The following is a 16862-nucleotide window of genomic DNA, read 5'->3' as shown; positions in this document are numbered from 1 at the left end:
AGTCTCTTTTACATTTCTACTTCCTCTGGCTCTGTCTCCTGCGTCTGAGACTTTTCCTCTTTCGGGGGCATATTTGTAGACAGGCTCCCTAAATTTCACTCACAAAATCTATATGTGGACATGCAAAAATCACATTTGTAAGTGCAAAATGGGTACTGGCACATGGAAACAGGCACTCTCATTCATGTATTTACCCATTCTGCATGTACAATGGGTGCATGAACAAATATTGCAGCTACAATTTAGATGACCTGTTTTGAAAGTTTGGCCCTTTAGGCCTTTGAGGTATGTGTTAGTTATAAATTGTAATAAAATACTTGGAATTCAGCTAGTTATTGAGGGCATGAAAAATCAAGCCCCACAATAGAGTAGGAGCAAAGCTGTGAGACATTGTACTGATAAAACAGCACTTCTCTCTTAAAAATTGTTTTTCTTTTGAAAAACCGCAGCTGCTCAGAGCAGTATACCCAGGGCTTTGGAACAGTGGGAGGCCTGATTCTCCTCTGCTTTTCCGCTAAACAGAGGAATCTGATTTAAACTTTTTTCTGTTATATTAAAAGCCAAACAGCCGCCCATAAAAAACAAGTATACAAGTGGAATAAAGGTAGGAGAGCAAGAAAGGCAAAAAGGAAGCAGAAGGGGGTAAGAGAAGAGAAAGGAGATCTGAGTGAATTGCAGAGCTGAGAGAAGAATCCAGGAGTCCTGACCCTCAGTGCTGTGCTGTAGCCACTAGACACCCCTTCCCAAAAGAAACATGCATGACCGTTCTCCCTATTTAGAAGGATCGGTTATATGCTTCGTAGAAATGGTATCATTTTCTCATTCTGTACTTTCAAAACAGTTAATCAAAACCCACATATTTCAAAAGGAGCTAAAGCTTTGTTCCCTGAATACCCTCTCTTCGGAAGCAGTTAAACAGATACTCTTGAATAGCAGACGCGACACAACTAGACGCGCTGACCTCTGCAACTGGACTAGATTCCAGTGCTGGTGCGCCTCCCATCAGGTCAACACAATGAGCGCTCCACTACCACTTATCCTGGACTGTATTTTACACCTTAAACAATTGGGATTATCCACCAGTTCCATTTGTGTGCATTTGGCAGCCATCATGACCTTCCACTGCCACATAGACAGCCACTCCGTCCTCACACACCCATTCACGAAACGTTTCCTGAAGGGCCCCCAAAATCTTTACCCTCACATACAGGACCCAACCCTGACCTGGGACCATGGCCTCATCCTATACTCCCTTACTAGACCTCAATTCGAATCAATGGCAACATGATCCTATGTTCACTTATAACCTCTGCCCTATGGGTTGACGAAATTGGGGCCTTTATGGCCTCTCCCCTGTACACACACTTTCATAAAGACAAAGTTACGCTATATCCACATCCTAAATTTTTACCCAAGATACCATCCCCTTTCCATCTCAATCAACCTATCCACCTTTCTTGCTTCTTTCTGAAGCCTAAGGGCAGTCAACAGGATGCAGTTCTGCACACCCTGGACATCAGCCGACAATTAGCTTTCTACCTGGACAGAATTAAACCTTTCAGAAAATCGCCACGATTATTCCTTTCAGTGGCTGAAAGATCCATGGCACAGCCATCTCTAAGCAATGCCTTTCCAAGTGGATCTCGCAGTGTATACATTTGTCCTACCAACTACACAATTGACAACCTCCTACTGGAATTAGAGCACATTCCACCCGCTCGTTCTCCATCTCCATTACTTTTCTCAATCATGTCCCCATTGCTGACATTTGCAAAGCAGCCACATGGGCATCAATGAACACTTTCGCCCATCACTATGCCATCACTCATGACGCTGCAGCTGATACTCTCCTAAGACAAGCTGTCCTATCATCTGCAGTAAATGCCCCAGGCTTCCAATTAGGGGCACTTCTTTCTAGTCACCTGCAATGGAGCACCCATAGGGACATCACTCGAAAAAGAAGAGAAGGGTACTTACCCTGTGCAGTAACTGAGGTTCTTCGAGATGTGTGTCCCTACATGTGCACCATTACCTGCCCTCTTCCCCTGGACTTTGGAGCTGAAACATAAGCTCTGCGACAGAGAAGGAACCAGGGGCCAGTCGGACTGCACAGTGCTATATATATGTCCTGTGAGAGCGGGGAGGTGCACATGTGTGGTCCTACGGACACTGCTGGTAAAGATCTCTGATCCCTTGCACAGGGGGCACTGCTGCACCTACAATGGAGCAACCACAGGGACACACATCTCAAAGAACCTCAGTTGCTGCACAGGGTGAGTAACCTTCTCTTCTTGTGTTATGTGAAGGGGTAAATAACTCTTCCCTACTCATTTTCTCCACACCATTCATGATTTTATAGCTCTCTATTATATCCCCCCCTTACTCGTCTCTTGTCTGAGCTGAGCAGTCCCAATCTTTCTAACCTCTTCTCAGATGGAAGCTATTCCATGCCCCTAATCATTTTTGTTGTCCTTTTCTGTACCATTCCATTTCTAATACATCTTTTTTGAGATGGAGTGACCAGAACTGCATGGATAGATTTATATATAATGGGTCATGCTGAAAGTGATCCATATCAATGCAGTATCCCACAGAGACCAGGGAAACCTCAATGATCAGATAATTGACACCTAGCAATCAATGACTAAGAGGAAGGAGGTTTTCCCCCCATTTCTCAGCTGGGAAGCTGAGCAGAGGCCAGAGAGATGACAAGCAGGGGATGAAGAGGCTGGCTGCTCTCACATGGCACTGACAGGATCAGAGAGAGACAGAGCCTGAAATGGAGTTCACAGCAGCTTGGCTGGTGGATTGCTGTGGCTTAGCCAGATGGTCTGTGACTTAACCTTTCTCTGTGCAAACTTAAGGACTTCCAATGCTGTGTTCCAGTTGACTAATAGACCCTGTTGTTTTGATAATGCTGCCTGGTGTCTCTGAAAATCCTTGCTGAAGTGCATTAGTCCCTGAAGAATGTAAAAGTCTCTGACTAGGAGTCCATCTTAGTTGGACTTGCTGGGCAGAGCTCACAGTGTGAAGCAGGAGACCTGAAGCCATAGTCACTCTCTCAGAGGTGGTGAGGCAGGATGGCCTATCCTGATGGAAGATTGAAATCCTTTGTGATCCTGGCACAGTGAAAAAGCTTCCTTGAAGAGACTGTTTAAAAGCTGGGGTATAGCACTGATCCTGTGACACTGGTATTTGTGGGTGAGCTGGGTATTGTTTGGGTTGATATTTTTATTTCTGGCTGGTTACCTTTTAGTGTTGCTGATGAGCTGAGGTTGCTGATTTTATCTTCTCTGTGGTTGTATTTGTAATCTTTGCAAAAGTTGTCTAGAACCTGTGTAACCCACACACTTCCTGAGTGTGGTGCTCTGTTCCATGTAGTGGCACCGTGATCACATAGAGATTAACGAGTCTGCTACAGCCTTAGCTAACAGCCATATGATTTTTGGCTCATACATTTAGCTCCAGAGGTCCCAGGTTCAATCCCATCTGCTGACAACCGGGGTCCGTTGGTGTTATATCTAGAATAGGGGCTTATCTATCTATCTAGAGATAAAATGAAGATGCCATGTTTTGAGGTAGACTCTTCAGTTGCATTAGTCATTCAATGGAAAGCTGATTACCAAGGTAAAACAGGCTCATTTTCCAATTCCCAAGGAGCCTGCTCAGCCTTGCTCAGTAGTAACTAAAACCCGAGTCTGTTGACTGGGAGAAGAAAAAACCCTTACTGGGGGGATGAGCAGCTCTCCTGGTTTAAAGCCTGCTCATAGCTCATCCATGTGAGTATTTTTACATACTCCTAGCTCATAGTAGGAAGCCCTGACTACTTTTCAAAGGGCAGAATCAGGCCATTCATACATATTTTATTGGTACATAGTTTTAGTTTTTAAGATTCGTTTTATTGATACATGTGGGTGTTCATAAATTGTTCTGCTCAATGAACCATTTAGAACCAAATATTAAAAGCACATGTGGCCATGATATGGAGCCTAAACACTGTCTTTGATGTGGATATGTAACTACAGTAGTTGTCAGGTTGTGGGCAGTATTCTGATGGTTCCCACATGATAAAAAAGAGAATGTAAATGCCATGGTACACTGTGGGCTACATACTGAGCTGGTGTAAATCAGTATACCTCGACAGTCAACGGAGCTGTGCCAATTTATGCCAGCTGAAGATTTGGCCTTTGATTTTAGAGAGTGAGAAATTGAAGAGATAGTTCATTGTGTACTATACGTTTTAAAAAAGCCATATTGGCCCTGCTTTATTCAGAAGAAAATTCTTTTGCACTGAAGTGTAATTTCAAGCACCACTATGAATGTGAGGCCACACAGACCCTGCCCATTATTCACTAATTCATCCATTAAAACAGAGCATTTGAACAGCGTCAGCCTGGAAATACTTAGCCTGGCCCACCTAAGAGGACACATTCTGGCACATTTTCAAGATGGTGCTTTATCTTACTGGCCTTCTACAGGGGTGTGAAAAAAGAAAACCAAACTGGAGTGTCATGTGAGGCAAAGTGAGCCAGGGCTGGTCCTCTAAGCAGGGCTGTAATTTTTTTTCTTTCCCCCTGTATTTTTGCCCCAGTGAGCTGATTGTCTTGTTCCACATCATTTGTAGGTCTTGGCTAGAGCACAAAATACTGTCGCTCAGTAGAAGCTAAACAGTGAGGCCAGAGTACCAGGGTCATGCATCTAAGGCACTAGCAGGCTCAGATTTTAGCTCTGTAGACTGTCTTGTCGTCTTTGCTTTGTCCTTCATTGCTTCACAGGATCTGCTTTTCAGTTACAGTTTGAATTTGAAAACAAAAATAGATTCCAGATGTCTTGTGTTTACTATTCCAGAACCGCAAGCTAAGCTAGCTAGTGACATTTACCATAATGCAATTTTGGGGTAACTATAACATTGATTCTCACTATCAAATGCAATTGATTGTGATCTTTCATGTTTTCCTCCACCATTTTTTATTAATTGATTTTTCAATTGGTTGGAAAGGCGGTATTTTAAAGGGAATCATTCAAGGAGTGATCCATAATCCAGCTGCCTGGCATGTGTACAGCAGCAGCAGCATAATTAGCAGCACATAGTGCAGTCTGAGTGAATGCTGCAAGTATCTTCATTTTTTTCCCTTTTAGGGTTCAGCTCTGGAACCTGTTCCAATGCTAGTATCTTACAAGTGGCTATTTTTCTCCTCAGAAATGAATTGTAGAAGTAGGGTAACTTGCAATCTAGCTATCATTATCTCAAGTACACAACTGCATTTAGGAGATGAAGATCGCCTCAGTGCTAGGGTGCTAGCCTGAGACTCAATTGCTTGCTCCGCCACAGACTGCCGGTGTCATCTTGGACAAGTAATTTAGTCTCTCTGTTCCTCCATTCCTCATCTATAAAATGGGATAATAGCAGCACTTCCCTACCTCAATGGGTATTGTGAGGATAGATATATTACAAAGGTTGGTGTTCAGATACTGTGCTAATGATGAGCATACATGTACCTTAAATAGATGGCAGGCCAAAATTTTTGTGAAACATAACAATTGTATAATATTAAGAAACATATTTTTCAAATGATATTTCCCTGCCATGTATTTTTACATCCACAGGAATAAATGTGTCAGTATTACTGGCTCAGTCATCACATGTGACAATGAAACCATACCTCACAGTTTCTATTGTTTCTACCTTATAGTGTACCATACTGTTGTAGTTGCACCATTAAAGATAAATTATAGGATGTGATTTTCAAAAGTACCTTAGATTACTAGACTCTGAGGCCAGAAGGGACCATTGTGATCATCTAGTCTGACCTCCTGCACATTGCAGATCACAGAACCTACCTCGCCCACACACACCTGTAATAGACCCCTAACCTCTGGGTGAGTTACTGAAGTCCTCAAATCATGACTAAAAGACTTCAAGTCACAGAAAATCCACCATTAACTCTAGTTTAAACCTGCAAGTAACCCCGGCCCCATGTTGCAGAGGAAGGCAAAGAAAAAAAAACCACAGGGTCTCTGCCAATCTGTTCCCGGGGGAAAATTCCTTCCCAACCCCAAATATGGTGATCACTTGGACCCTGATCATGTCGGCAAGACCCACCAGCCATACACCTGGGAAATAATTTTCTATAGCAACTTATAGCCCTCCCCATCTCGTGTCCCATCATCGGTCATTGGTGATATTTGCTACTAGCAGTCGCAGATCGGCTACATGCAATCGTAGGCAGCCATGGTGGCTTGCTTTTGAAAATTCCACCTCTAGTTGTTATTTCCCTTCTGAGCCCAAATATTTTCTAGCTTGCATAATATCTGCCCATTTCAAATTGACCTCTACACAATATATCATTTGTTTAGCCTCACACATCATTTCACAGACATAACTTTTATTTTCCACACTGTAATATTTTGCAACTATTATCAGAAATAGCAACTACACTTTGTTTTATGATACAAATTATACATAGCTGTCACACTGACAGACCAGCCAACCTGTGTATGAGCCACAACAACTTAACAAGAGACAATACAATTATAATCAAGACAATCCACATATGAAATAGGTATCAAAGAAATGTTAATTAGGCTAGCAATCTCCAACTCATTCACTTTGTATTGATAAGAATCAGAGAGTAACTGCAAAGTCTATTTGTCTGTTTACCTGTGTCTTGTTAGAAGTGTACCAATGTAACCCAATTAGCTTTTAGATGCTAATTCCCTTTCAAGTCTTAATTGCCTTATATTATATATGTGTCTATGTCCAGTTAACCTTAAAATCAAATATGTGACATATTGCAGAAAACTAATAATTTTATCTACATTGTCTTCAGTTTAACTATCTCTGTTATAATGGAGGACCAGTTAATTGCCTTATGTAAATAAGTGTAGCCAGTTTACCTGTGTGTGCATAGGAAATAGAAGATTAACATCAAAGCAATGGTCTGTAAGCTATCTGCATGGCCTATTCCTCCTTGGAGGAAAGCCCTGGTATGACAATTTCTGTGAGGGGGCTTGTCAGCCTGGTAGAAGAGCTATAAAAGAGAAGCCTCAGGCCTGGTCCTTTCATCTCAGGGCTGCTTAAACTTTAACAGGAAAGGTTTAAGCCATAGGACTGAGGTCTTCAGGTAGATACCTGGATTACCCTGGAATTCTCTAACAGACTCTACACCTGAACTGCCTAGTGGACTATAACCCTTTGAATTGATTCTAGAAAGACTTTTTACAAATCAGCAGCCTGACCATCTCTGCTATGAAACTGACCTATGGACTTTACACACAGCTGTATGTATATTGATCTCTTAACCATTTATAACTCTCTTCTTTCTTCCTTCCTTTTTTTTATAAATCTTAGATTTAGTTATTAAGGATTGACTGACAATGTGATATTTGGGTAAGATCTGAGATTCATATTGACCTGGGGATAAGTGTCTGATACTTTGGGATTGGTGAACCTTAAATATGGTGAATCAGGTTTTCAGTAACCTCACACTATATTAAAAAGAAGAACAGGAGTACTTGTGGCACCTTAGAGACTAACAAATTTGTTAGTCTCTAAGGTGCCACAAGTACTCCTGTTCTTCTTTTTGCGGATACAGACTAACACGGCTGTTACTCTGAAACCTCTCACACTATATTAGACTTGGTTGTCTAGATGGGAGCCAATGACTGGAATGGCTAAAGAGGACTGTCTTTGGCTTCTTGTTAACCAGTGTGGTACTACAAAAGCTCTTTTGTTACTGACTTTGTGAATTTAATTATAGAATAAACCACTAGTTTTGGGGATTGTCTGCCCTATTTCTTGCAGTCTGCCCTGAGTGTGGCATTCTCCGTGGGGCCCATGTAGGCACCTGGTCACATACTAGTCTCATAGACCGTGATCCTACATTTCTGGCATGCCTAAATTCCTACTGAAGTCACTTGGGGTTCTGTGTGTGTAACAGAAGCTTGATAGAGTGCCAAAATTCTTCCTCCAAGGGAATTGTTTGTATCTTTCCATAATGGTCAATTCATCTTTGAAGTATTCCATTTGCACCACAAAACATGATACTCCAGTTTCTAATTTGATAATGAATTGTTGGTACTGAAAGATAATGTGTTTTCTTTACAACAAATGAGTCAGTCACTAAAACTGTTATCTCAAGTGTTTAACATTTCATCAGCATTTAACATTGCAATTAGGGAATGCGTCAAGACAGTAGCAGCCAGCACTAACCTTAAACTACCCTTTCATCCAAGTCAAACTTGATATGTATATCTGAACAAAAATATAGCTTGTATATTCTAAAATGAAAAGAAGAATTAAAAAAGGATAAGAATTCTGGTTATTAGAGAAACCTATGTGCAAGGCTTATTATTTCAAAGTGCTGCAGCAGTGCAGCATTAGCACTTAGTGGAGATGATACCTACGCCCAACGGGAGAGCTTCTCCCATCAGCATAAGTAATCCACTTCCCTAACAGGCGGTAGCTATGTTGATGAGAAAAGCCTTCCCGTCAACATAGCACTGTCTACACCAGCAGTTAGGTTGGTATAACTATGTGCTCAGGACCGTGGAAAATCCAGACTGCTGAGCAATGAAGTTATATCAACATAAGTTTATAGTGTAGACCAGGGCTCAGAAATAGAGGCTTATAGAAAAGGCACTGCTGATTGTCATTTGAGTACCTTTTATTCTTTGTTTACTCAAGTGGTCAACATTAATGAGCGAGAGTAACAAAAGGTTTTGTTTTGTTTTCCTCTATAAATATCAGATTTATTTTTTTTATTAAAGCTAATGTTAAAAAATTAGTTAGTATACAGGTTAAGAAAAGAGTGTCTGTACATCTGGATATAGTGCTTAAATTATGCACAAATACAAAGTTTGTTTTTAAAGTCATAAGATACATATAGTGCATAATCACGTACACCCAAATTTAGGTGAATAAATTTAAGAATACAGTTTAGATATTAGCATCCAAAGTATTCGGGTACATCACTCATGAAAAGTTATACAGAGAGTTGAATGTGGAAATATAGCAATGAGTGAAGATTGTCCCTCAGTAATTGAGAATTTAGGGTAGGTTGTCCATTTAGAAAATACAATCCATGAGGAAAGTATTTTAAACCTTCCTCCTCTTCTGCTCCTATAAACTATTCCTAATCTGGGGGAAACATTTACAGAAACTATTCCCTAATCTAAAACAGTGACATTTTCTCAAGATGACACAGATGAAAGAGTGATCCAAACCACACACTTTTGGAAGGTACACTAATGAGAGCAGTGGGAGCACCTACATAGAATAGACTAAGAAAAGAGTCATTTAAATGGCTTATAAATAACAGTAAAGTAAAATTAAGAAAAGCAGCTCTCCCCCACCCCAGCGACTCCACTAAGAACAAAATACAAATACAAAATACAAATAACTAACCTACAATAAGAAGAAATATACTAACATTACAAACAAGACAGTAACACAACAATTTTTTTCACTTTCTTTTAACCAGAATATTCTCCCAGATGGGAGGTGCACCTTTCCTGGAAGCACTGCAATACAAGGTTGATGCATGGAGTGGATGGAGCAAGCTCCTATTCCAGCTCCCTGTTTCAAAAATCCATTTAATAAAAGGTGTTGTTTTGTTTTCCTCTATAAATATCAGATACTAAGATATAACCAAATCCTGAGCAAGGTTCTGATCCTATATAAGACCAGATTCCAGTAGAAGTGGCACAATTTCACTCAGCTGAGAAGCCAAGTCATAACCTGTATGGGAGACTCTAAGGGTATGTCTACACTACGAAATTAGTTCGAATTTATAGAAGCCGGTTTTATAGAAATCGGTTGTATACAGCCAATTGTGTGTGTCCCCACATAAAATGCTCTAAGTGCTCTAGTCGGCGGACCGCGTCCACAGTACCAAGGCTAGCGTCGACTTCCGGAGCATTGCACTATGGGTAGCTATCCCACAGCTATCCCACAGTTCCCGCAGTCTCCGCCGCCCATTGGAATTCTGGGTTGAGATCCCAATGCCCGGATGATGCAAAACAGTGTCGCGGGAGGTTCTGGGTACATGTCATCAGGCCCCTCCCCCTCCGTCAGAGCAATGGCACACAATAGATTCGCGCCTTTTTACCTGGGTTACCTGTGCAGACAACATACCACGGCAAGCATGGAGCCTGCTCAGCTCACCGTCACCATATGTCATCTGGGTGCCGGCAGACGTGGGACTGCATTGCTACACAGCAGCAGCAGCAGCTAACTGCCTTTTGGCGGTAGACGGTGCAGTAGACTGGTAGCCTTCATCGGCGATCTGGGTGCTGGCAGCCGTGGGGCTGGCAGCCGTGGGGCTGCATTGCACCAGCCCCTTGCCTTTTGGCAGTAGATGGTGTATTACGACTGGTAACCGTCCTATTACAAGTTGGATCATCGCACATTAGCAGAGTCTTCCCTGAGCAGCAGATCGTGCAATAGGCCTGAAGGCCATCGTAATACACTAACTGCCAAGCGCCCAGTATTTGCTGCCAAGCACCGAGAAAGATGCCGAGGGCTATCAGTCACGCTGCACCGTCGTCTTAAGATGTAAAAAATAGATTTGCTCTGTTATCATTTGCTTCCCCTCCCTCCGTCAAATCAACGGCCTGCTAAGCTCAGGGTTTTCAGTTTAATCTTTGGGGGGACCATTGTGTGTGACAGTTCTTTGTGTTTCTCCCTGATGCACAGCCACCTTTCTTGATTTTAATTCCCTGTACCTCTACGCCATGTCGTCACTCAACCCGCCCTCCCTCCTTCCCCTAGTCCGTCAGATACTAGTTTCGCGCCTTTTTTCAGACCAGGCGCCATAGCTAGCACTGGGATCATGGACCTAGCGTCGACTTCCGAAGCATTGCACACAGTTCCCGCAGTCTCCGCCCCCCATTGGAATTCTGGGTTGAGATCCCAATGCCCAGATGATGCAAAACAGTGTCGCCGGAGGTTCTGGGTACATGTCGTCAGGCCCCTCCCCCTCCATCACAGCAACGGCAGACAATAGATTCGCGCCTTTTTACCTGGGTCACCTGTGCAGACAACATACCACGGCAAGCATGGAGCCCGCTCAGCTCAGCTGAGCTCACCGTCACCATATGTCCTCTGGTGCCGGCAGACGTGGGACTGCATTGCTACACAGCAGCAGCTGCTAACTGCCTTTTGGCGGTAGACGGTGTAGCATGACTAATAGCCGTGGGGCTGGCAGCCGTAGGGCTGCATTGCACCAGCCCCTTGCCCTTTGGTAGAAGATGGTATATTACGACTGGTATCCGTCGTCGTCATACTGCAGTGGCTGTCAATCATGGACACCTGGGCAGACATGCTACTGTCTCGATGATGATGGCTATCAGTCGTAGTATACTATTTTCTGCCAATTGCCCAGTATTGTCTGCTGAGCACCCAGAAGAGGCCGAGGGCGATCTGGGTGCTGGCAGACGTGGGGCTGCATTGCTACACAGCAGCAGCCCCTTGCCTTTTGGTAGAAGATGGTATATTATGATTGGTATCCTGTCGTCATCATACTGCAGAGGCTATCAGTCATGCTGCACCATCGGCTGCCAGCTTAAGATGTAAAAAATAGATTTGTTCTGTATTCATTTGCTTCCCCTTCCTCCATGAAATCAACGGCCTGCTAAGCACAGGGTTTTAAGTTTAATCTTTGGGGGGACCATTCTGTGTGACAGTTGTTTGTGTTTCTCCCTGATGCACAGCCACCTTTCTTGATTTTAATTCCCTGTACCTGTACCTGTTCGCCATGTCGTTACTCGGCCCTCCCTCCCTCCCGCCCTCCCTCCTTCTCCTGGTCCGTCAGATACTAGTTTCACGCCTTTTTTCTGACCAGGCGCCATAGTTAGCACTGGGATCATGGAGCCCGCTCAGATCACTGCGGCAATTATGAGCACTATGAACACCACGCGCATTGTCCTGGAGTATATGCAGAGCCAGGACATGCCAAGGCGAAACCCGGACCAGCCGAGGAGGCGATTGCAGCGTGGCGAAGAGAGTGATGAGGAAATTGACATGGACATAGACCTCTCACAAGGCACAGGCCCCAGCAATGTGGAAATCATGGTGTCACTGGGGCAGGTTAATGCCGTGGAACGCCGATTCTGGGCCCGGGAAACAAGCACAGACTGGTGGGACCGCATCGTGCTGCAGGTATGGGACGATTCCCAGTGGCTGCGAAACTTTCGCATGCGTAAGGCCACTTTCATGGAACTTTGTGACTTGCTTTCCCCTGCCCTGAAACACCAGGATACCAAGATGAGAGCAGCCCTCACAGTTGAGAAGCGAGTGGCGATAGCCCTGTGGAAGCTTGCAACGCCAGACAGCTACCGGTCAGTCGGGAATCAATTTGGAGTGGGCAAATCTACGGTGGGGGCTGCTGTGATCCAATTTGCCAGGGCAATGAAAGACCTGGTGATATCAAGGGTAGTGACTCTGGGCAACATGCAGGCAATAGTGGATGGTTTTGCTGAAATGGGATTCCCAAACTGTGGTGGGGCCATAGACGGAACCCATATCCCTATCTTGGCACCGGAGCACCAAGCCACCGACTACGTAAACCGCAAGGGGTACTTTTCAAAGCTGCTGCAAGCCCTGGTGGATCACAAGGGACGTTTCACCAACATCAACGTGGGATGGCCAGGAAAGGTACATGATGCTCGCGTCTTCAGGAACTCTGGTCTGTTTCGAAAGCTGGAGGAAGGGACTTTCTTCCCGGACCAGAAAGTAACCGTTGGGGATGTTGAAATGCCTATCGTGATCCTTGGGGACCCAGCCTACCCCTTAATGCCATGGCTCATGAAGCCGTACACAGGCAGCCTGGACAGTAGTCAGGACCTGTTCAACTACAGGCTGAGCAAGTGCCGAATGGTGGTGGAATGTGCATTTGGACGTTTAAAAGCGCGCTGGCGCAGCTTACTGACTCGCTCAGACCTCAGAGAAAAGAATATCCCCATTGTTATTGCTGCTTGCTGTGCGCTCCACAATATCTGTGAGAGTAAGGGGGAGACATTTATGGTGGGGTGGGAGGTTGAGGCAACTCGCCTGGCCGCTGATTACGCGCAGCCAGACACCAGAGTGGTTAGAGGAGCACAGCAGGGCGCAGTGCGCATCAGAGAAGCTTTGAAAACAAGTTTTGTGACTGGCCAGGCTACTGTGTGAAACTTCTGTTTGTTTCTCCTTTGTGAACCCTCCAACGCCCCCCCCCGACCCGGTTCACTCTACTTCCCTGTAAACCAACCACCCCACCCCACCCTCCCCTCCCCAATTCGAGCACCGCTTGCAGAGGCAATAAAGTCATTGTTATTTCACATTCATGCATTCTTTATTAGTTCCTCACAGAAGTAGGGGGATAATTGCCAAGGTAGCCTGGGATGGGTGGGGGAGGAGGGATGGAAAAGGACACACTGCATTTTAAAACTTTAACTCTTATTGAAGGCCAGCCTTCTGATGCTTGGGCGATCATCTGGGGTGGAGTGACTGGGTGGCTGGAGGCCCCCCCACCGTGTTCTTGGGCGTCTGGGTGAGGAGGCTATGGAACTTGGGGAGGAGGGCTGTTGGTTAAACAGGGGCTGTAGCGGCGGTCTCTGCTCCTGCTGCCTTTCCTGCAGCTCAACCATACGCTGGAGCATATCAGTTTGATGCTCCAGCAGACGGAGCATTGACTCTTGCCGTCTGTCTGCAAGCTGACGCCACCTATCGTCTTCAGCCCGCCACTTGCTCTTTTGATCCCGCCATTCAGCCTGCCACCTCTCCTCTCGTTCATATTGTGCTTTTCTCATGTCCGACATTGACTGCCTCCACGCATTCTGCTGTGCTCTATCAGCGTGGGAGGACATCTGCAGCTCCGTGACCATATCATCCCGCGTCCTACGTTTTCTCTTTCTAATGTTCACTAGCCTCTGCGAAGGAGAAACATTTGCAGCTGGTGGAGGAGAAGGGAGAGGTGGTTAAAAAAGACACATTTTAGAGAACAATGGGTACACTCTTTCATTACAAGGTCGCATTTTTCCTCTGCCTGCCAGTTTGGTATGAGAGATCACTCACGCAGTGTCCCAGGCAACATATTTTGGCTTGCAGGCAGCCATGGTAGGCCACAGTGTTTTGGCTTTTTTAACCTTCTTAACATGCGGGAAAGTTTTCAAACAGCAGCGCATTTCCCATATCAAGGATGAATTGGGTTGGCCATTTAAAATGGGTTTTCAATGTAAAAGGAGGGGCTGCGGTTTCCCGGTTAACATGCGGCACAAACCCAAGTAAACCACCCCACACACACACACACCCGATTCTCTGGGATGATCACTTCACCCCTCCCCCCACCACGTGGTTAACAGCGGGGAACATTTCTGTTCAGAAGAGCAGGAACGGGCACCTCTGAATGTCCCCTTAATAAAATCACCCCATTTCAACCAGGTGACCGTGAATGATATCACTCTCCTGAGGATAACAAAGAGATAAGGAATGGATATTGTCTGCATGCCAGCAAACACCGGGACCATAGGCTGCCATGCTTTGTTATGCAATGATTCCAGACTATGTGCTACTGGCCTGGAGTTCATGAAGGAGAGCTTTCTGGAGATGTCCCTGGAGGATTTCCGCTCCATCCCCATACACGTTAACAGACTTTTCCAGTAGATGTACTGGCCGCGATTGCAGGGCAAATTAATCATTAAACACGCTTGCTTTTAAACCATGTGTAATGTTTACAAATATTTACAAAGGTACACTCACCAGAGGTCTCCTGTGTGCCCTGAGGGTCTTGGGTGAGTTCGGGGGTTACTGGTTCCAGGTCCAGGGTCACAAACACATCCTGGCTGTTGGGGAAACCGGTTTCTCCGCTTCCTTGCTGCTGTGAGCTACCTACAGTACCTCCATCCTCATCTTCCTCGTTCCCCGAACCGTCTTCCCTGTGTGTTTCTCCATTGACGGAGTCATAGCACACGGTTGGGGTAGTGGTGGCTGCACCCCCTAGAATGGCATGCAGCTCCGCGTAGAAGCGGCAAGTTTGCGGCTCTGCCCCGGACCTTCCGTTTGCTTCTCTGGCTTTGTGGTAAGCTTGCCGTAGCTCCTTAATTTTCACGCGGCACTGCTGTGTGTCCCTGTTATGGCCTCGGTCCTTCATGGCCTTGGAGACCTTTTCTAATACTTTGCCATTTCTTTTACTGATACGGAGTTCAGCTAGCACTGATTCATCTCCCCGTATAGTGAGCAGATCCCGTACCTCCCGTTCGGTCCATGCTGGAGCTCTTTTGCGATCCTGGGACTCCATCACGGTTACCTGTGCTGATGAGCTCTGCGTGGTCACCTGTGCTCTCCACGCTGAGCAAACAGGAAATGAAATTCAAACGTTCGCGGGTCTTTTCCTGTCTACCTGGTCAGTGCATCTGAGTTGAGAGTGCTGTCCAGAGCGGTCACAGTGAAGCACTGTGGGATAGCTCCCGGAGGCCAATAACGTTGAATTCCATCCACACTACCCCAATTCCGACCCGCAAAGGCCGATTTTATCGCTAATCCCCTCGTCGGAGGTGGTGTAAAGAAACCGGTTTAAAGGACCCTTTAGGTCGAAAGAAAGGGCTTCGTCGTGTGGACGTGTCCAGGCTTAATTCGATTTAACGCTGCTAAAGTCGACCTAAACCCGTAGTGTAGACCAGGCCTAAGGCTCAAGCTATGGAAAATGCCTATGTGACAGCTCTGCACATTCTGGGCTCTGCAGTAACTGTGAGGTTGAGGATGCCTTCCCCCAGCCCTGCTGTACTTCAGTGCATTTTTCTTCCTTTCACTCAGACTTTGCTTCACTTCTGAGTATTTGACCAATGGTCTCTAGAGTCATCACGATGTTACCAGAGGACAATCAAAAATACTGTAGCTGTAAGAACCCACCTGCAATCTTGACAAATCTGTGAATGCACATATAATACTTAGTAAAACAGTTGTCTCTTAAACATAGCAATAACATGCAGACTACTGTCTACTGCTCCTACCCAGACCTGAAGAAGAACTCTGTGTAAGCCTGAAAGCTTGTTTCCCCTACCAACAGAAGTTGGTCCGATAAAAGATATTACCTCACCCACCATGTCTCTCTAATACCCTGGAACCGACATGGCTACAACAACACAGCATACTGCTCCTACAGTGGGACAATCATGTACAATAGCAAGAGATGTTAAGAGTAACAAGAAGGGTTTCTACAGGTATGTTAGCAAGAAGAAGAAAATCAAGGAAAGTGTGGGTCCCTTACTGAATGAGGGAGGCAACCTAGTGACCGAGGATGAGGAAAAAGCTAATGTACTCAATGATTTTTTTGCCTCTGTCTTCACGCACAAGGTCAGCTCCCAGATTGCTGCACTGGGCAGTACAGCCTGGGGAGAAGGTGACCAGCCCTCTGTGGAGAAAGAAGTGGTTCGGGACTATTTAGAAAAACTGGACGTGCACAAGTCCATGGGGCCGGATGCGCTGCATCTGAGGGTGCTAAAGGAGTTGGCGGGTGAGATTGCAGAGCCATTAGCCATTATTTTTTAAAACTCATGGCGATCGGGGGAGGTCCCAGATGACTGGAAAAAGGCTAATGTAGTGCCCATCTTTAAAAAAGGGAAGAAGGAGGATCCGGGGAACTACAGGCCAGTCAGCCTCACCTCAGTCCCTGGAAAAATCATGGAGCAGGTCCTCAAGGAATCAATTATGAAACATTTAGAGGAGAGGAAAGTGATCAGGAACAGTCAGCATGGATTCACGAAGGGGAAGTCGTGCCTGACTAACCTAATTGCCTTCTATGATGAGATAACTGGCTCTGTGGATGAGGGGAAAGCAGTGGATGTGTTATTCCTTGACTTTAGCAAAGCTTTTGATACGGTCTCCC

At 45.2% G+C, this 16862-nt stretch overlaps 1 protein-coding gene and 1 pseudogene across 1 annotated transcript in view; one reads left to right on the top strand and one right to left on the bottom strand.

Annotated features, from left to right (window-relative positions):
* The window catches only part of C1QTNF7 (C1q and TNF related 7), a 92962-nt gene that overhangs the window by 19916 nt on the left and 56184 nt on the right, over positions 1-16862 (top strand). The window lies entirely within an intron of this gene.
* LOC112059832 (U2 spliceosomal RNA) lies at positions 9498-9647 on the bottom strand (annotated as a pseudogene).

Source organism: Chrysemys picta, chromosome 5 (genome assembly GCF_011386835.1).
Source record: "Chrysemys picta bellii isolate R12L10 chromosome 5, ASM1138683v2, whole genome shotgun sequence".
NCBI classification, from domain to species: domain Eukaryota; kingdom Metazoa; phylum Chordata; order Testudines; family Emydidae; genus Chrysemys; species Chrysemys picta.
This window is presented reverse-complemented; position numbering and strand designations above follow the sequence as displayed.